Source organism: Bos grunniens, chromosome 22 (assembly GCF_055505025.1).
Source record: "Bos grunniens cultivar Pamir isolate PY7600 chromosome 22, Bosgru_T2T1.0, whole genome shotgun sequence".
In the NCBI taxonomy this organism is placed as follows: Eukaryota; Metazoa; Chordata; class Mammalia; order Artiodactyla; family Bovidae; genus Bos; species Bos grunniens.
Window position 1 is genome coordinate 40,769,742 of NC_141186.1, and position 21,043 is coordinate 40,790,784.

Sequence of the window (21,043 nt, forward strand, 5' to 3'; positions counted from 1 at the left end):
AATGTATATGAGGAATTCTAATTGAGAAGCTAGCCCATATGCTTAGACTACCTCCAACTATATGTTTCTTTTTTTGATATTGCAAAATAAGGTTAATTTTTATGATGAATATTTTATGGCCAGCTTTCTGTTATGTGCCAGACAAATTGAGAGCGATGGAAACTGATGGGTGGTGAAGATAAAAGAGCAGTGCTGACCTTTTGGTAAATCATTCATCACACGGCTTCATCTGTAAGGGATTTTCTAGTTGTAGCTCATATTTGCTAATCACTACATTTGCCTCTCAGTTTTACAGGGATTGATTGTCTTGTTGTGGATTGCCTTTCCTTGTCTTTCTTTTTTCTTTTTTGCATTTTGGTTATTGTTATTATAACTATTTTATTACCTAGTAGTTCCTCCCCATGGTGGAGTTTCCCTGGTAAAGAATCCGCCTGCAATGTGGAAGACTTGGATTCGATCTCAGGTTTGGGAAGATCCTTTGGAGAAAGGAACCCCCTCCAGTATTCTGGCTTGGAGAATTCCATGCACAGGGAATCTTGGCAGGTTACAGTCCATGGGGTTGTAGAGTCAGACATGACTCCTAATTAGGGCTTCCCTGGTGGCTCAGATAGTTAAGAATCTGCCTACAGTGTGGGAGACCTGGATTTAATCCCTGGGTTGGGAAGATCCCCTGGAGAAGGGAATGACAATCTACTCCAGTATTCTTGCCTGGAGAATTTTATGGACAGAGGAGCCTGGTGGGCTACAGTTCTAACGTCACAAAGAGTCGGATGCAACTTTCACTTTTACTTCAATTCTTCCACCAGAGGGGGTTTGTGGACAGAGAGAGGCAATGGGAATTAATAATTCAATTTCTTTTTGCTGTTCTTCATTGTGACTTGCAAGGTTTCTTCTCAGTAGCTGAGATGGTCTTTAAGCATTCCATTCACTTACTGTCTTTGAATCTTATGGTCCCAATGAAATTAAGTTACAAGATCTCTTGCAGTGGCCAGAAAATAGAATAGTTACCTGGCGTGTTCTAGCACCAGGATACTTTTTCACTTCCATATTGATCAAAGTCCCATCAGGGGAAACCAAAGGGGAAAGCCAGAATAATTTCTTAGTTTAATGGATCAGATACTGGAAACTATGGATTTCATGATAATGGGAGCTTAAATCTATATCCTGGACTCGAAGTAGATCCAAGGGGGTGAGCATCTGATAGAATATATCTCACCAACATTATGGACATCTATTGGCTCTTCATTTTTTTGATGCTTTTCCCTGATTCTGGCCAATACCTGGAGTTGAGAAGCATAGTTAATAAAGAAGTCTATATGATGTGGAGGCCAGAATGGACATGTACTGGCATCTGGTGAGGACACTTAAGGGAAAGACTCTGCCTTAGGACCAAGAGAAATTAACCATGGTACAGTAAGGAATCTGACCAGTTACAGTGCTGTGCTGATTAGCCCCACAGAGATTGTTTCTTAATTATGTGTTTTATGGTCTATTAAGCTAGGGACAGTGTCCACTCTCTGGGGATAGAGAATATTTTTTTATTTTGATTGCAATTAAGTGAAAATTGAGGACAGTAACAGACAGAAACTAGTCAGAAGTGTTTTACTAATCCTTTATTCCCAATCACAGGCAGTGTCAAGCGCTTTTCAAATATTACCTGCACTCTGCCCTTCCCCTGCCTAAATCTGGGATTCTTCCACAGGGTGAGTGGTCCTGGGTGCCACATTGGCATTGCTCATTTGGTTCATAAGGACATATTGACAGAATTATTACTGTTAAGTTTGTGATGAAGCTTGTAAGGGTATGGCCATGAGGCCATTCTGGAAATGTGTATGTGTGTGTGTGTGTGTGTGTGTGGTAGGATGCACATAAAAGTACATGACCTTCTAAAATTATTTTGTGAATGCACAAATCATAGGCTTATGGCTGCAGCCCATCAGAATACTTTTACCTCATTTTAAATAACAAAGAACATGTTCATATATGTTTGTATATTCTTTTATAGAAACACACACACAAAAGAAACATGGTTTCTAAACAACAGCATCTTTTAATGGGAAATTTTCAGAAGTAACTTTTCCCCCCTGCTATGTTTGAGATAGAAAGTCAGTCTTTAGGGAAGGTACACTTAGGTACAAGAAAAATAGGCAATGACCACAGGCTTTTGGGCTTCCCTCCTGGCTCAGTTGATAAAGAATCCACCTGCAATGCAGGAGACCTGAATTTGATCCCTGGATGGGGACGATCCCCTGGAGAAGGAAATGGCAACCCACTCCAGTGTTCTTGCCTGGGAAATCCCATGGACAGAGAAGCCTGGCAGGCTACAGTTTATGGGGTTCTCAACAGTTGGACATGACTTAGTGGCTAAACCAGCGCCACCACAGTCTATTAATACCAGGGGCTTCTCATGAGAAAGAATAATTCTTACATTGTGGTGAGATTTTAAACTTTGAGGGAGATTTTCTCAAGTGTCTTCCATAGCAATATGATACAGAAGTTGGTCTGAGAGGAGGCAGAAATGAATTAAAATGAATTTTTGGAATCCTACTTATTGAAAATGCTGAAGTTGTTGAGCATTACTTCTCTCACTTTCCTTCTCCAGATCCACCAGCTTACCTAGACTCACACCTACCTTTGTCTCTTTTCCTCAAGACTCAGATATTAAGAAGAATTTCCTGTGTCTTCAAATTTGTTTCTAAATGCTCACTTCATGATTTATTCTTCACCATGGAATAAAGTAACCACTAGCCACTTGTAGCTCTTTATGTTCAAATTAGATTAGACAAAGCAGAGATTTCAGCTGCTCAGTCACACTGACCTCATACCAAGCGCTTCAGCCTATCCTCCTTCCTGCTCCTCTGCACTGATGGAAGATTCTACTCTCTAGCTCCCTGTCTTTGTGCCCATCACTCTCCTGCCATCATTCTAGGTAAGAATATCCACACAGAATACCCATATCTGGGCTGTCAGTTCCTTGGAATTCTCACTTGAGAGTGTCTCTTTCTCTACCGGGTGATCATACGCTAGGCCAGTGGCTCTCAATTTAGGAAGTACTACTCTTAATCATCTGTAAAGATGAGAAGTCCTACTGGCCTTTAGAGGGCAGGAGCTAAGGATCTAAATGTCATTCAGTGCATGAGACAGTTTAGGCAATGAAGAATTATTTCACCTCAAATGCCGTAATGTTCTTGTGTGCTAAACTTCTAAAAAAACAATGTATATACCTTAATTAAGAACTGTTATTTAGTTGGTAGGTCATGACCGAGTCTTTTTGATCCCATGGACTCTAGCCTGCCAGGCTCCTCTGTCTATGGGATTTCCCAGGCAAAAATACTGGAGTGGGTTGCCGTTTCCTTCTCCAGGGAATCTTCTTGACCTAAGGATTGAACCACGTCTCCTGTGTCTCCTGCATTGGCAGGTGGATTCTTTACCACTTGAGACAGCAGGGAAGCCCTAATTAAGAATACTCTATCTCTAAAAAATGCTAACCATCATTTGCACCTTCCCTGAGTTGTAATATTTTTGTTGATGGAGGATGTTGCCTCTATATTGATGGGTGCTGATGGATCAGGGCGGTTGTTCCTGGAGGTTGTGGTGGCTGTGATAATTTCTTAAAATAAGCCAACAACAAAGGTTGCCACATTGATTGCCTGTTTCTTTCACGAACAATTTCTCTGTGGTAGGCAGTGCTGTTTGAGAGCATTTTATTCCCCAGTAAAACTTATTTCCAAGTTGGAGTCAATCCTCTCAAATCCTGCCACTGCTTTATTAACTAGGTTTACGTAATATTCTAAATCCTTTGTTGTCATTTTAACAGTCTTCACTCATCTTCACCAGGAGATCTTTTCCATTTAAGAAACCACTTTCTTTGCTCATACATAAGAAGCAACTCCTCATCTGTTAAAGTCACGTCATGAGGTTGCAACAATTCAGTCATATCTTCAGGCTCCACGTCTTGCTATTTTTACCACATCTCTAGTTACTTGCTCTACTGAAGTCTTGAACCCGTCAAAGTCATCCAAGAGGATTGGAATCAATTTCTTTCAAACTTCTGTTAATGTTGATATTATGACCTCCTCCCATGAATCACATATCTTCTTAGTGACATCTAGAATGGTGAATCCTTTCCAGAAGGTGTTCAATTTACTTTGCTTAGATCCGTCCGAAGAATCACTATCTATTGCAGCTACAGTTTTAACAAAAATATTTTTTCTTAAAAAATAAGAATTGAAATTCAAAACAACTCCTTGATCCATGGGCTTCAGAGTGGATGTTGTGCTAGATGACATGAAAACAACATTAATCTCAATCTACATCTCTGTCAGAGCTCTTGGCTGACCAGGTGTATTGTCAATGTCTGAAAGGAATCTTTTTTTTTAGCAATAGATCTCAACAGTAGGCTTCAAATATTTATTAAACCATGCTGTAAACAGATGTAGTATCATCCAGGCTTTGTTGTTCCATTTATAGAGCACAGGGAGAGTAGATTTAGCATAATTCTTAGGGCCCAAGGTTTTTGGAATGGTAACTAAGTATTGGCTTCAATTTAAAGTCAACAGCTGCATTGGCCCCTAACAAGAGAGTCAGCTTGTTTTTTGAAGCTTTGAAGTCAGGCACTGACTTTTCCTTTTTAACTATGAAAGTCCTTGGTAGCATCTTCTCTCAATATAAGGATATTTCATCTACAGTGAAAATCTGGTGTTTAAACAGCCCAATCAAAAAATGGGCAGAAGATCTAAACAGACATTTCTCCAAAGAAGACATGCAGATGGCCAATAAACACGTGAAAAGACACTCAGCATCACTCATTATTAGAGAAATGCAAATAAAAATTACAATGAATGGAAATCAAAAGTGTGATGAGCTATCACCTCACACTAGTCAGAATGGCCATCATCAAAAACAAATCTACAAACAATAAATGCCTCAAACTTTTCTTCTTTGCAGCTTCCTTACATTCACAGAATTGGGAGTTAGGACCTTGATCTATATTAGCCTTAGGCTTAGGCTTAAGGGAATGTTGTGGCGGATTCCATCGTCTATCCAGACCACTAAAACTTCCTCCATATCAGCAGTAAGGCTACTTTGCTTTCTTAGCATTTATGTATTCACTGAACTAGCACATTTAATTTCCTTTGAGAACTTATCCTTTGCATCCACGACTTAGCTCAAGAGGCCAAGTGTTTGGTCTCTCTCAGCTTTTGACTTGCCTTCCTCACTGAGTTTAATCATTTCAAGCTTTTGCTTTAAAGTGAGATGTGCTACTTTTCCTTTTGATTGAACACTTAGAGGTCATTGTACAGTTATTTGTTGTTGTTCAGTCACCTAGTCATGTCCAACTTTTTATGACCCCATGAACTGAAGCAAACCAGGCCTCCCTGTCCCTCACCATCTCCCCAGGTTTGCCCAAGTTCGTGTCCATTGCATCAGTGATACCATCCAGCCGTCTCATCCTCTGATGTCCTCTTCTCCTTCTGTCCTCAGTCTTTCCCAGCATCAGGGACTTTTCCAGTGAATCGGCTATTCGCATCAGGTAACCAAAATACTGGAGCTTCAGCTTCAGCATCAGTCCTTCCTATAACTATTCAGGATTGATTTCCTTTAAGATTGACTGGTTTGATCTGCTCACTGTCCAAGACACTCTCAGGCATCTTCTCTAGCACCACAGTTTGAAGGCCTCAATTCTTTGTGGGTGCTCTATCTTCTTTATGGTCCAGTTCTCGCAACCGTACATGATCACTGGGAAGACCATAGCCTTGACTATATGGACCTTTGTCGACAAAGTAATGTCTCAGCTTCTCAATGCACTGTTTAGTTTTGTCATTGCTTTCCGGCCAAGAAGCAATAATCTTCTGATTTCATGACTGCAGTCACCATCTGAGTGATTTTAGAGCCCAAGAAGAGAAAATCTGTCACTACTTCCACCTTTTCCCCTTCTATTTGCCATGAAGTAGTGGGGCTGGATGCCATGATCTTAGTTTTTTTAATGTTTAGTTTTGAGCCTCCTTTTTTCCCTCTTCTCATTCACCCTCATCAAGAGGTTCTTTCATTCCTCTTCACTTTTTGCCATTAGAGTGGTATCACCCACATGTCTGAGGTTGTTGATGTTTTCCCACCTATCTTGATTCCAGCTTGTAACTCATCCAGCCTGGCATTGCTCATGATGTGCTCAGCATATAGGTTAAATAAATAGGGTGACAACAGACAGCTTTTTTGTACTCTTTTCTGAATCCTGAACTAATCAGTTATTCCATACAGTGTTCTAACTGTTGTTTCTTGACTCACATACACATGTCTCAGGAGACAGATAAGATGGTCTGGTATTCCTGTTTCTTTAAGAGCTTTCTACAGTTTGTTGTGATCCACACAGTCAAAGGCTTCGGTGTAGTCGATGCAACAGAGGTAGATTTTTTTTGGAATTCCCTTGCTTTCTCTATGATCCAGTGAATGTTGACAATTTGATATCTGGTTCCTCTAACCCCATCTTGGACTTCTAGAAGTTCTTTCATGATGTAATGCTGAAGCCTAGCATGCAAGATTTTAAGCATGAGCTTACTAGCATGGGAGATGAGTGCAATTGTCTGATGGTTTGAACATTCTTTAGTACTACCTTTCTTGGGAGTTGGAATGAGGATTGACCTTTTCCAGTCCTGTGGCCACCACTGGATCTTCCAGATTTGCTGACGTATTAAGTGTAACACTTTGACAGTCATCATCTTTTAGAATTTTGAATAGCTCTACAGGAATTCCGTCACATCCACTAGCTTTATTAACAACAGTGTTTCCTAAAGCCTACTTGACTTCACATTCCAGAATGTCTGGTTCTGGGTAACTGACCACACCATCATAGTTGTCAGGTTCATTAAGATCTTTTTTTGTACAGTTCTTTCATGTATTCTTACCATCTCTTCTTGATCTCTTCCGTGTCTACTAGGTCTCCACTGTTTCTATCCTTTATTGTGCCCATCTTTGGGTAAAATGTTCCCTTGATAGTTCCAGTTTTCCTAAAGAGATCTCTAGTCTTTCCCTTTCTGTTGTTTTCCTCTATTTTTATGCATTGTTCTTTGAAGAAGGCCTTCTTGCCTCTCCTTGCTATTCTTTGGAACTCTGAGTTTAGTTGAATATAGCTTTCCCTTTCTCCCTTGCATTTTGTTTCTCTTCTTTCTTCAGCTATTTGTATAGCCTCCTCAAATGACCACTTTACTTTCTTGCTTTTCTTTTCCTTTGGGATGGGTTTGTTCACTGCCTTGTGTACAATATTACGGACCTCTGTTTCATAGTTCTTCAGGCACACCATTTATTAATTGGCCTAATTTCAACATTGTTATGTCTTGGAGAATAGGGAGAGCCAAGAAGGGGGAACAGAGATGGGGGAATGGATGGTCAGTGGAGCAGTTGGAACATGCACAACATTTTATTGTGTGTGTGTGTGTGGCTGTACCATACATCATGTGGATCTTAGTTCCCCAAGCAGGGATCGAACCCACACCCCTGCAATACTGCATTGGAAGCATGGAGTCCTAACCACTGGACTACCAGGGAAGTCCCCCCTACACAACATTTGTTGATTAAGTGCAGTATCTTACATAGGTGCAGTTTGTGATACCACCCAAACAATTATTAATACAAGAGTGACATCAAAGATCACTGATCACAGTGATAGTAATGAAAAAACCTGAGATGTTATATAAGAATCACCAAAATGTGACATTGAGTCATGAAGTGAGCAAACGCTGATGGAAAAATGGCACCAATATATTTGCTTGATACAGGACTGCCACAAACCTTCAACTTATAAAAAGCACAATATCTGCAAAGCACACTAAAGGAAAGTGCAATAAAAAGAGCTATGCCTGTATTCATCACCCCTCTCCTGCCCTTACTCCTCTCCTTACCCAGCTCAGATGCTATAGTCAGTCTCTCTGTGTCCTGTTCACCGACATGATTCTGACCCTCTCTCAGCTCTCTGCCCACTTTGGACCCGAGTGCAGATGAACGTAGAAGAACACAAAACTAAAAAAAAAAGAACACAAAACTATGCTGAGCAGCATTGCTTTGAATTTATGTCCACAGATTTCAAGTGTATCCTCTGTTGTATTTACCAATTCTTCATTATTTGCCTGAAACTTCTACTCTGTAAAACAATGGTTTAATACTTTCACCTCTACCTCGGACTCCAACTCCCACCCCCTATTCTCCCCCTCAGCTGTTTCCTTCACTTCATATTCCATTGAGTAAATAGAAGAAGTTAGAGGAGATGACCTCATCTCCTCCAGCAAATCTACACTGACTCTGTATCTGCACCCACTGTCTCAGTCTGCCTTCTGGTACTGCACATGAACTGCGTGGATATAACCCCCATACATCTGTTGGAGAGTAAATTCAATCTCTTTGCTCTAGCCTCAAGATCCTTCAAGATTTGGCTCATCCTTGTCTTTCTCACCATGTCTACTGAACTCTCTTTTTTCTGTTCCCAAGGTCTGGTCACACTGGTTTTCTTGCTGTGCTTCGTGTATGTCAAGCTTGTTCCTACCTCAGCATCTTTGTGTTTTCTATTATTTCTGTCTGAAAGTCTTTCCTCCTAGATATTTCTATGTCTTGCTTGCTCATTGCACTCAGATTTCTGCTCCAGTGTCATCTCCTCAGACGATCCTTCAATAGTTGTCTTCCTCTCCCCATCATTCTGAAACTCCATACCCTTCTTAAGTTTTTCTTCACAGAATTTATCCCTATCTCACATAATATAAATGATTGTTAATTTGTTTATTGTCCTGATATAGCTTTATGTAGGAAGGGATTTTTGCCTATCTTTCTTGCTTCTGTATCTTCAGTGCCTAGAACAATTATTTAGCACTCAATATTTATTGATTGAGCATTTAACACACTTTTGATAAATGAATATTGAGTATGGTGAGTACTGTGGCAAAGGCTCTTTTTATTTGCCATGCCTTTACTATTCTGAGGCATATGATGCGTCAGTTTTCCCACCACTTCTCTCTATTTGAAAGATAGGGAAACCTTTTGTATAGTGTCCCATCATAACATTGGGCTTCCATTTGATATAAGTACATCATCTACATATTAATTCTGCCTTTGTTCCTTTCTCATTAGCCCATAACAATTAAAATAGACCATTACTCTGTGACACTATGAGTTTTTATGATATCATATTAAAGTCTCCATTAATTAAATAACTTAATAAATTAAAACCTTATTCAATGACAGTATCTTTCAGTTATAAATCATTTCCACTGAAGAGCACAGTGGCAAATGTGGGACAATTTTGGCATTAAGACATGTCAGTCTAGTAGCCAAACCTGCTTACTGACACAATGAAAGTTAAAAGCTGTCACTTTAGGTGATCATTCGGTGCCAATGACACTGAGAACAGAATAGTTGATGGGGTAAAAAAAGACAAACTCGGGCACTGCTATTGGGAAGCCCAGCTCAATTATCAGATTGTCATTTAGATTCTTTAGAATATTAATTGGATAAAACCACAAATTAAAAAAAAAAGTTTGGAGCTTTTAGACTGTGTCTTCGGATTTCAGTTCAAGAGAGACCAACCTGCAGGGTTGCATTCAAACTTCTTAATTTATAATACAAGGTTGTCATTTAACCAGACCACCTTACCTGTCTCCTAATAAACCTGTATGCGGGTCAAGAAGCAACAGTTAGAACTGGACATGGAAAAACTGGTTCAAAATTGAGAAGAGAGTACAACAAGGCTGTATATTGTCACTGCTGCTGCTAAGTCGCTTCAGTCGTGTCCGACTCTGTGCGACCCCATAGACGTCAGCCCACCAGGCTTCCCTGTCCCTGGGATTCTCCAGGCAAGAACACTGGAGTGGGTTGCCATTGCCTTCACCAATGCATGAAAGTGAAAAGTGAAAGTGAAGTCGCTCAGTCGTGTCCGACTCTAGCGACCCCATAGACTGCAACCCACCAGGCTTCCCCATCCCTGGGATTCTCCAGGCAAGAACACTGGAGTGGGTTGCCATTTCCTTCTCCAATGCATGAAAGTGAAACGTGAAAGGGAAGTCCCTCAGTCGTGTCCGACTCTAGCGATCCCATGGACTGCAGCCTACCAGGCTCCTCCGTCCATGGGATTTTCTAGGCAAAAGTACTGGAGTGCGGTGCCATTGCCTTCTCCGGTATATTGTCACAGTGCTTGTTTAACTTACATGCAATGTACAACATGGGAAATGCAATCAGAAGCTAGAATCAAGATTGTCGGGAGAAATATCAACAACCTGAGATATGCATATGATACCACTCTAATGGCAGAAAGTGAAGAGGAATTAAAGAGACTCTTGAGGGTGAAAGAGGAGAGTGAAAAAGCTGGCTTGAAATTCAACATAAAAAAGTGAAAAATTAAGATCATGGCAGCCAGTCTCATCACTTCATGGCAAATAGAAGGGAAAAAAGTGGAATCAGTGACAGATTTTATTTTCCTGGGCTCCAAAATCACAGTGGATGGTGACTGCAGCCATGATATTAAAAAACATTTGCTTGCTCCTTGGAAGAAAAGCTATGACAAGCCTAGACAGAGTATTAAAAAGCAAAGACATCACCTTGTTGACAAAGGTTTATGTATTCAAAGGTATGATTTTTCCAGTAGTCATGTACAGATGTGAGAGTTGGACCATAAAGAAGGCTGAATGCTGAAGAATGGCTGCTTTCAAATTATGGTGCTAAGAAGACTCTTGAGGGTCCCTTGGACTGCAAGGAGATCAAGCCAGTCAATCCTAAAGGAAATCAACCCGAATATTCACTGGAAGGACTGATGCTAAAGCTGGAGCTCCAATACTTTGGCCACCTGATGTGAAGGGCCAGCTTGTTGGAAAAGACCCTGATGCTGGGAACGATTGAAGGCAAAATGAGAAGGGGGTGGCAGAGGATGAGATGGTTAGATAGCATCACCGACTCAGTTTGCTCATCGTGAATCTGAGCAAACTCCAGGAGATAGTGAAGGACAAGGAAGCCTGGTGTGCTGCAGTCCATGGGGTCACAAAGAGCTAGACACAACTAAGTGACTGAACAACAACAAACCTCATTTAACTGAAGTGGAAGATAGTAAGATAAAGGCAGGGAGACCAAGGATACTAATGCAATTCTCTAAGCAAGAGATGATGAGAAGAGGGGTTGGGAAGAAGAGATGTAGGAAAGGAGACAAGATGAAAGCTGCATCATATGAAAGTGAAAAAATTAATGAGGGAGGGTGAAATACAGCAACATCAGAGGTGGATGACACATGGATTCTTTTGTATTCATGTTACAGGTAAATGCAATGGATTTGACCTGTAATTGTAGTGGATTGACCACTTTAATCTGGAAATTTTGGGGTATTACTTGTGTAAGAATTAATCAGTTATAGTTTTAAGAGAACATATCAATAGGTTGCTAACATGTCTAAGTTGACTTAATGAGGAGAGCTAAATTATGAGCCTCAGCTAGATATAGTCATGCCATCTCTGGTGTGTAAACTGGGTACATTTGGGTAATCTCTGGCTTTTAGGAAATTGTAAATCAATCTCATGGTTGAAATAAGGCCAAATACAGCAGGAATCACAACAAACATAAAAATGATTCATTCTTTGTGGCAGTAGACAAAGATTTTTAAGTTGAATGGGGAAGAAGAAACAGTCACACAACTGTTCATAAGGGATACCCCTATTAAGAATAATGGTATGGAAAGACTGAAAGAAAATATATATGTGGAAGTCGACATACTATACCATGCATGTGGGACTTCCGCAGTGGCTCAGTGGTAAAGAATCTGCCTTCCAGTGCAAGAGATGCAGGTTTGATCCCTGGGTGGGGAAGATCCCCTGGAGAAAGAAATGGCAATGCACTCCAGTATTCTTGCCTGGGAAAACCCATGGACAGAGGAGCCTGGTGGGCTTCAGTCCATGGGGTCACAGAAAGAGTTGGGCATGACTGAGTGACTAAACAACAAACTATGCAAATACCTTTCAAAAGAAGGTTGATGACACTGTAGTAATATCAGACAAAATGTATTTTAAAAATGTTATTACAGATAAAGGAAGTTATTGTTTAATGATAAAAGAGCAATTCACAAAGAATATATATTTATCCTGAACCTTCATTACCTAGTAGCATCATTTCAAAAATATATAAAGTAAAAATTAACAATATTACCATGAAGTATTGAAACATAAATCATAATTGGGAGTTTTAAACATTTTCTCTCAGACATTGAAAAATCAAACTAGAAAATATTAGAAACAATAAAGAAGATTTAAATAATGTAACTGATTAGCTTGATCAAGTAGACATCTATGGAACTCTGAGCTTCAGTACCAGAGAATGTACACACATCAAAAGCCTTACCAATGACTGATAAAAATTACATTTCTTCTTATCTCAGAGGAAAAAATTAGGAGGCCCAAAACAAATAGACATTAAAAGCTATACATTTGCAAACTCAAGATCATACTTCTAAATCTTGAATCTAATAAAAGTGATGCTAGAAATGAGTAGATACTTTATTTTAAACCTTGTAAGATACGATTAAAGAGGTCCATAAAGGAAATTTTATAAATTCAAATGCATATATTTGTAATGAAGGAGGACTGATTATTGAGTTAAGCATTCAACCAAAAAGTTGTAAAGAGGATAGTTGAGTAAACCAAAATAAAGCAAAGAGAGAAGATAATACAAAATATTACAAAAAGAAATAGAATACAAAGGAACAGCAGAGAGGATAGGCAAAACAAAGGATGATTCCTTGAAAGACTAACTAAACACATCTAGCAAAGTTAATCAATTGCAGAAGCAAAGACAGAGAGAAGGAAAGAGAGAATGAGAGAGTCAGAACACAGATAGCAGTAGAAGTGAATAAAGGGGCCTAATATATGTACAGTAGATAATAAAATGTCAAAAGATTATACCGAATAACTTTGTGGTAATATATTTGAAACATGCATTTTAATAAACAGGGGTGCCATGTGTTTATGATACAGACATTCCAAGTTCATGTCACAACAGGAGACTGAGAAACATGATTTCTAGCTGAGTTGAGTTTGAATGAATGAATGGAAGAGAAAATCATTCTCTCATCTGAAGCATACGTATGGACATCCACTGTGAATTGGGAATTATGCAGGTGTTACCTTACATTTTCATGAAGGAGATGGACATTAAAAAAATCATTGCAAAAATAGATATTTACAATTGAGGCAAGTACAGTATAGGAAAGGTCAGAGCATTTAACAGGGAACCTAATCTATCTTGGGCAAAGGGCAGGTTAGCAAAGGTTTCCTGAAGAAGTGACATTCATGCTGGGACTGAAATGATGGGTAGGAGTTATCCAAGCTAGAAGGTAATACAGGGTCCTAAAACATAATCATATTAATAGAGTGGATGGTAGAAAGGTGTGAAAATTGGCTTCAGCAATTGCCTTTGGAATGTGGGAAGGATTTATACAAGCCAAATACATAAAATTCACACGTCTCAGTAAAGCGCAAACATATTTTCCCTTGTTAAGAGCTCTATGTTGATGCTTAAGGATATAATCTGTGAAGTATAAAAATATGGACAGACAGGAACTAAACCAGCTTCATTCAGAGTAGTGGTCACATGTAGAGAAGGGAGAGTGGAGGAGGCTTCTGCATTCATCCCTTGTTAATGGTGATGCCCTTCCTGAAAGGAAGGACGAAGGAAGCCACAGTCAAGAGTGTGCTAATTTTTTAATTTAAGTGTTGGTCTTATCTGAAATGGAAACCTTAATTATAAAACACAAGGCAAAAAATTATGGAAGAGGAACTTAGAGAATCTGTTCCAAAGGGAGTAATGGTTTAGACAGCACTAGTGTGCTTCAAAATGTGAAGAGGCAGGTCAGACATTGAGAGTAAGAATTTAGGACTGCTTTGTCCGACACAGTAGCCCCTAGGTACGTGTGGATATGGAGTAATTCAAATGTGGCCAGTTTTAATTGAGACAGACTATAAGTGTACAACACATAGAAGAGTAGAAAGTCACTCAGTCATGTCCTACTCTTTGCGACCCCATGGCCTATCCAGTCCATGGAATTCTTTAGGGCAGAATACTGGAGTGGGTAGCCTTTGCCTTCTCCAGGAGATCTTCCCAACTCAGGGATCGAGCCCAGGTCTCCCACATTGCAGGCAGACTCTTTACCAGCTGAGCCACAAAGGAAGCCCAAGAATATTGGAGTGGGTAGCCTATCCCTTCTCCAGGAAATCATCCCAACCCAGGAATTGGACGAGAGTCTCCTGCATTACAGCACTGGATTTTAAACAGTATTAAAGAAGAATGTAAAATATTTTGGTAATATTTTTATTGAAATATTTACAATATTAGTTTCAAGTGTACAATATAGTGATTCAAATTTTTATAGGTTTTGCTTCATTTAAAGTTATAAAATATTGGCTATCATCCCTGTGCTGTGCCATATATCATGATATCTTTTTTATTCTATATTCATACAAAGTGAAGCTTCCCAGGTGGCGCTAGTGGTAAAGAACCCGCCTGCTAATGCAGGAGACACAAGAGACCAAACTTCAATCCCTGGGTCAGGAGATCCCCTGGAGAAGGAAATGGCAACCCACTGCAGTATTCTTGCCTGGAGAACCCCATGGACAGAGGAGCCTGGTGGGCTACAGTCCATGGTCTTGCAAGGAGTTGGACACAACTGAAGCACCTTAGCATGCATGCACGCATACCTAGTAGTTCTGCCCCTCCCTCCTCGGTAACCATGGGTTTGTTCTCTATATCTGTGAGTCTCTTTCTGTTTTGTTTTATTCACTTGGTTGTTTTATTTTTTAGATTCCATTTAGAAGTGGTAACGTGTATTATTTGTCACCAGTAATATTTTTATATTGCTTACATTATATGAAATGATAAGATTGTGGATGTATTAGGTTATATTAAAGTATTATTAAAATTAATCTCATCTGTTTATTTTTATATTTTTAATGAGGTTACTAGAAAGTTTAAATGTCAGCCACACCTGTGATTAACATTTTATTTCTGTTGGACAGTGCAAGTTTAGAAACTGGTATAGCAACTTGACATTGACAGAATATCCAAGTGCATGTGTCATCAACTCACAACATGTTAGAAAGGAATAATACTGTCAACTCATATTTTACTAATGATAATTAGTTAAGCACTGCTTGAAACCATTCATATTTTCCAAAGTGTTTATGCATTATGCTTATGATAGAAAGGTGCTGTGTGCTAAGTCACTTCATTTGTGTCTGACTGTTTGCAACCCTTTGGATTGTAGCCTGCCAAGCTCCTCTGTCCGTTGGATTCTCCAGGCGAGAATACTGGAGTGGGTAGCCATTTCCTTCTCCAGCATATCTTCCTGACCCAGGGATCGAACCCATGTTTCTTAGGTCTCCTGCATTGAAAGGTGGGTTCTTTACCACTAGTGCTACTATATTAAGTTATATATTTATATTGTCAGTTTCTCAGAACTCTGTGAAATAGTCCAAGGAATCAACTGTTAAATTGATATGACCTTCTGAGGACTTCCCTGGTGGCTCAGACGGTAAAGCGTCTGCCTGCAATGTGGGAGACCTGGGTTCAATCCCTGGGTTGGGAAGATCTTCTGGAGAAGGAAATGGCAACCCACTCCAGTGTTCTTGCCTGGAAAATCCCATGGATGGAGGAGCCTGGTAGGCTACAGTCCATGGGGTCGCAAAGAGTTGGATACGACTAACCGAATTCACTCACTCACTCTGAGTGTGAACTAAATGGTTGATAAAGATGTTATCATATAACCCTCAGATTTGCTTGTATTTGTTTTCAGTTACATAACTTGTGTATTGGAGTTGGAGAGAATATAATAAAAGCTGTCGTAAAGAATATATTTTTGAAAAGTCCAATTGTAAGACCAGTTTTATATCAAGTCGCATCTTTTTGGTGTGTAAATTAAAAAAAACAGGGAGTAGGGAAGCTCATATCTCAAATTAGTTACATTGCAGCACTGATAATATACTTATGTAATTGTCTTCCTTTAGATTTTGTTCTATAAAATTGACTTATTTTTCATCAGAATGGGCTAGTTAACATTGGACTTAGAGTTTGGCACATGTGAGCTTGTGATTTACAGGGCAATTTTTCTCATCAAAACCTGGGCAGAACCATTTATTTTAAAACCAATATTTATTTTACAATGGGAAGATGGAGCAGATTAAAGGAGCATAAAACCATGATAAATCACCCAATCTTTATCCCATAGAAAATCTTTTAAATGGCTCTTAAAGTAATGGCAGTAAAACCGTCTCATAGAGTTTGTATTTGGATGGTTTTCTAGCATATGGTATAGCCATGCAGATTAAAGTCTAATTAACGAGGAATTTGTAGAAATTCAGATGTGCTCTGTGTGATTTTTTTTCAGTGAAAAGTTAAATGTGTTTTTTTTGTAAGCCAAGTATCTGAGGCTTGCTCATGAGTTAAGGGAATCCAGCTTCAAATTTTTAGCTGTTTCAAATCAAAGGTCCAAGAAATGAAATGTCTTTTAATCTTCTTATTTAATAGTTAATTTTTATGGTAAATGTTTAAATTTAGATTAGATTATTATGCAATAGAAGAATTTTTATAACATTTTGTTTGATTTGGTTCCCATTTATATCTTAGGTTATAGTAATTTCTATGATTAAAAATAATGGAGTTAATTTTCTCAAATAGTATTCTTTAGCACTATTTCAATGATAAGTGGACTTATATTTAAAAATGGACTGATTAAAAAATGCTAAAGAGTAGAAAATATTTGAAATGGAGGAGATCTGCTTGTAATCATCATGAATTTTACAAATGGAGAATCTATGTCCTCTTGTAGAGTGGATGTTCCATTTTGGGTATTCTGTCTCTACCCAATTGTAGATCCAGGTCTGCTGCTGCTAAGTCATGTCAGTCATGTCTGACTCTGTGCGACCCCACAGATGGCAGCCCAACAGGCTCCCCTGTCCCTGGGATTCTCCAGGCAAGAATACGGGAGTGGGTTGCCATTTCCTTCTCCATTGCATGAAAGTGAAAAGTAAAGTGAAGTCACTCAGTTGTGTCCGACTCTTAGCGACCCCATGGACTGTAGCCCACCAGGCCCCTCTGTCCATGGGATTCTCCAGGCAAGAGTACAGGAGTGGGTTGCCATTGCCTTCTCCGAGATCCAGGTCAGCAGCTGGCAAACTTTTTTGTAAAGGACCAGAGACTAAATGGGCTTCCCCAATGGTTCATTGGGTAACAGATCTGCCAGCAATGCCCAAAACCCAGGTTTGATCCCTGGGTCCCAAATATCCCCTGGAGGAGGAACCTGGCAGGCTACATCCAAAGAGTTGCAAAAAGTTGTGCAACTGAGCACAGAGACTAAATATGTAGGCTTTTTGTGTACACATTCCAGCTCTACTGTTGTTGGGTGAAAGCTGCCGTAAGTAATACATAAATGAATGGGTGTGTGCTGAATGGGTGTGTGCATAGGATTTGACCCAATGATTCTATATCTGGGAATGTTCCCTAAGGAAATAATCAGAGGCTTTGGCAAAGAAGCATGTACAAGAATATCTGCCATGATACTACTTTATGACATGGGAAGCTATTTATGGGCCCTGGTTAATTGAAAGAAAAGCAACAAAAGAATGTAAGATGTGATCCTACTTAGATATAGTGTATGTATGAACCCATATATTAAGTTGAACCATGTGAAATTACTGATAAATGACTGTTTTATCTGCAAAGGAAATTTTATATGGTCAACCTAAGAAAGAGTCTAAAAGATTATCCATCTGTAATCTCATGGGAAGAAGAAATAATTTGTACTTTTTCATATTTTCATTTGTTACAAGGAATAAATTTTAGTTCACCAATGAGAAAACGTTGCAGCTTTTTAGGGCAAAAGGAAGATTTTGCCATTCAAATTGTGGGTACATAGTGATGGAAATGCAGAAGGCATGCACACATAGTCCTGTTTGGAGGAGATGGGTCTCCTGTGAGGAACTGGGAGCGCTGCTGTTCTGTTGGCAAGGCAGTTCCTGTTATGGCAGTGGATACAGGGAGCCGTGGCCAGCACACATTGTATATCTTCTCCCATTGCTTGACTGCATTCCCCCTGACGCCATTCAACATTCAATTCATCAAATGAACTCCTCTTGTTCAGACTGCTTACACATCAGATTGCTGTCTGATTAGGATTTGGCTTTGCATGGAGGACATCTTCAGAAAGGGAACGTCCTGGTCATTCTGACATCTGGGCAGCCATTGCATTACAAATTGTAGACTGTTCCTTTGCTATTTTGGATTCATGCGTTGGACATGTGAGTTTGGGTAATGAAGTCCACCTCCTGAGAGATGGGTACTGGCTTGTGTGCTTAGACCCCAAGGTCCAGGGTGCCAAAACCTGGTGAAGGAACCTCCTAAGGTATTGGTGCCCTTCAGTTGAATCTCTAGGGAGGGAGCCTGCTGCCCTTCCCCAGATGGCATTCTACACTTCCTCGCACTTGGATGCTTGAGTCTATTCTTATTTCAAACTTTGCCCCTTTTCAACTCTCAAGTTCTTTAATGTTTCTGTCTTCAGCCTTTGCTCGCCCTGTTTTCCTCACCTGGCAGAAAACACAGTGGGGAGAGACTGGTACACAAGAGACATTTTGCTGCTGGTATTTAGCTTTCGCCTGCAGTTTTTGTTGGATGACATTGATTTCCAGTGCAAAGGGCGCTCAGCTTTGGAGCAGACTTGTGGAGAAACAGAGTCCCCCAGGCCTGCTGTGAGGCTCCAGTCCCCTTGTCCCAGCGATAGGGATTGGCATTTATGTAAGACGATGAAACATGCTCCTGATGCCGGGAGCTTCTCACAGTGACAGTCAGTGGGAAGAAAATCAACGGACCGTTTCTCCACCTGAGGGAGGCAGATGTTTTACGAGTTCACGTTTTTCTCGTCCGACTCCGAAATGGTATTTTACTGTATTTTGATACAAATGTTCAGACTACATATTAGGGATAATTTCTGCCTTATTTGGCTCACAGCTAGGAACGATCGTTTCCTATTAGAGAAAATGGAGAGGCCTCTGCATCTGACACTACTTTGTTAAAGAGAAAGTATTTTCCCAGGAGACAAAAGTTACTGGCTAAGTACAGCCCCAAATCAAAGATAGCATCTACCAAGAACTCTTATGTCAGTTTCCTTTTTTATAAATTAATGTGAGTCTGTGGAATTTACATTTCCTACAGTATGTTTATCCATTTTCCCTTTTCAGAAGGTGAGAGAAGATCCCAATTCAAGACATATTCTGTCATTTTGAAGGCTGATTGGGGATGAGAGCTCTTTGTATTCAAAGAAATCCCCAAAGCATTTGGTAAAACTGCTTACAGAATTGGAGGTTACACATCTTGAGGAAGATTTAGGTCTGAAAATTTAAAAGATTTCAATTCACGTGCTGATTGCATCATTTTACTTAGGAATACAGTTAAGCCATTTTTAAAAAATCAAGTGAATATGTTTTGGCCTCATCAATGAAATGTACCAAGAACCATAAAGTAGTGAAATGGTGTTAAGAAAAATAACATTTCTTTTTTTCTTTGTAGTCTTTGTATTGTAAAAAGTGAAAATTAGCCTCTTTCCCTTTGGGTTCATGCTACAAAAGCTTATAAATTTTACGTTGGATATTTAGGTGTTTTTGCTAAGGGAGCTCAATTTATAAATCTGAGTGCTACCAATATGAGAATTAATTTTAGAAAATTGTCAGTCAGCAGACATGCTGGGCCTAGGATAAGATGATTCATTTGCTCTATAGGCAGTAATGTATGTTATAAAAAAATCAGGAGATAGTCACATAGAAAGGGGGAAAATAAATGTGGATCAATAATTTAATTTAGCTCTGACCTAAGTTCTATAGCATGGTTCATAATTTTTCAATGAATAGACCCTTAACATTTTACGTATAGTGCCTCAGTTTTGTATTGATCTTCCCTAATGTATTCTTCACATCAGAGAAGGAATAAAAACAAACAGAATTCACTGTTTAACAAAAACACATTGTGTCGCCTGCAAATGTTAACCAAAATATGACAACATATTAATTATTAATAATTATTTATTCTGTTTTCAGAACTGCTGTTTTCCTAGCTAATTTAAAAATTTAGAAGAGAAATGGGTAGTGAATGAATGATGACTTGAAGGGCAAGTTCATGGAGTTCTCTCTTAGTTAATAGATTCTTAGTCTCTCTGCATTACTTAATTGCTTATTAAAAGTGGAGCCCCTGATGTACTATGTGTAGTGTGTATTTATTCCATGGAAAATTATTAATTTTTAATTGAACTAAGTGGCTGCTTGGACAAGGGATCCTAGCTATTAATCAGGAAGCGAGTGATTGACTGATGTTCGTGTTCATTAATTATTCAAGAAAGTTCAATTTTAAGGTCCACAAGAGTAGAAGAAAGTTTTTTATAAGTGAGCGTATTAGTGCTGTATTTATTTGTTCATTTAACAAGTATTTAGTATATGTGCTGTGTGTCATACACTGATGAGTCAATGATGAGCAAGCCCATGGGCCCCTATCCTCATGAAGCTTCCAGAGCAGTAAGTAAAACTGAGGTGTATCAGTGACATTTAGGAGACTCAGTTTTGCTTCACTGCTCTCTGTGTACATAAATGATTCTTCTCTGCACCAATTTCCTTACTCTCCTGGAAATTCAATCTAGCAAATTCTAATTACCATCCAAGACAGTATTTTGTTTAGAGTTATGGAGTCGTAGTTTTTCTGAGCTGGAAGAGACCTGTGAAGTCATCTGGGGCCGTACCCGTATATTCCCTGGCTTCAGCCTGGGCCTGTCCAATGCCAGGAGGAGGAAGTGTGCTCATTCATGGGGTCATTTCTGGAATGTATGGGTTATTTCAGGGTTCTTCCAAATAATTAACTGAAGCTTATTTCTCTGCATACTCTATTTGTTTCCAGTTCTGTATGTTGGACAAAATCATCACTTCTTTTTTACCTATAATCTGGAGCATGTATCACAATTTTCCAAATATCTGTGTGGTCTTTTATTATGACCATGTTATCCCTG

At 39.3% G+C, this 21,043-nt stretch overlaps 1 protein-coding gene across 17 annotated transcripts in view; it reads left to right on the forward strand.

The window, feature by feature from the left end:
• FHIT (fragile histidine triad diadenosine triphosphatase) overlaps positions 1-21,043 on the forward strand; it is a 1,549,085-nt gene that overhangs the window by 290,788 nt on the left and 1,237,254 nt on the right. For 2 of the 17 annotated variants that reach the window (XM_086367115.1, XM_086367103.1), the window contains exon 3: positions 15,272-15,400. The exons of the other annotated variants lie outside the window; for them this stretch is intronic. The gene's annotated coding sequence lies outside the window, so the exon portion shown is untranslated. The remainder of the gene's footprint in view (positions 1-15,271; positions 15,401-21,043) is intronic. 17 annotated transcript variants of the gene reach the window in all.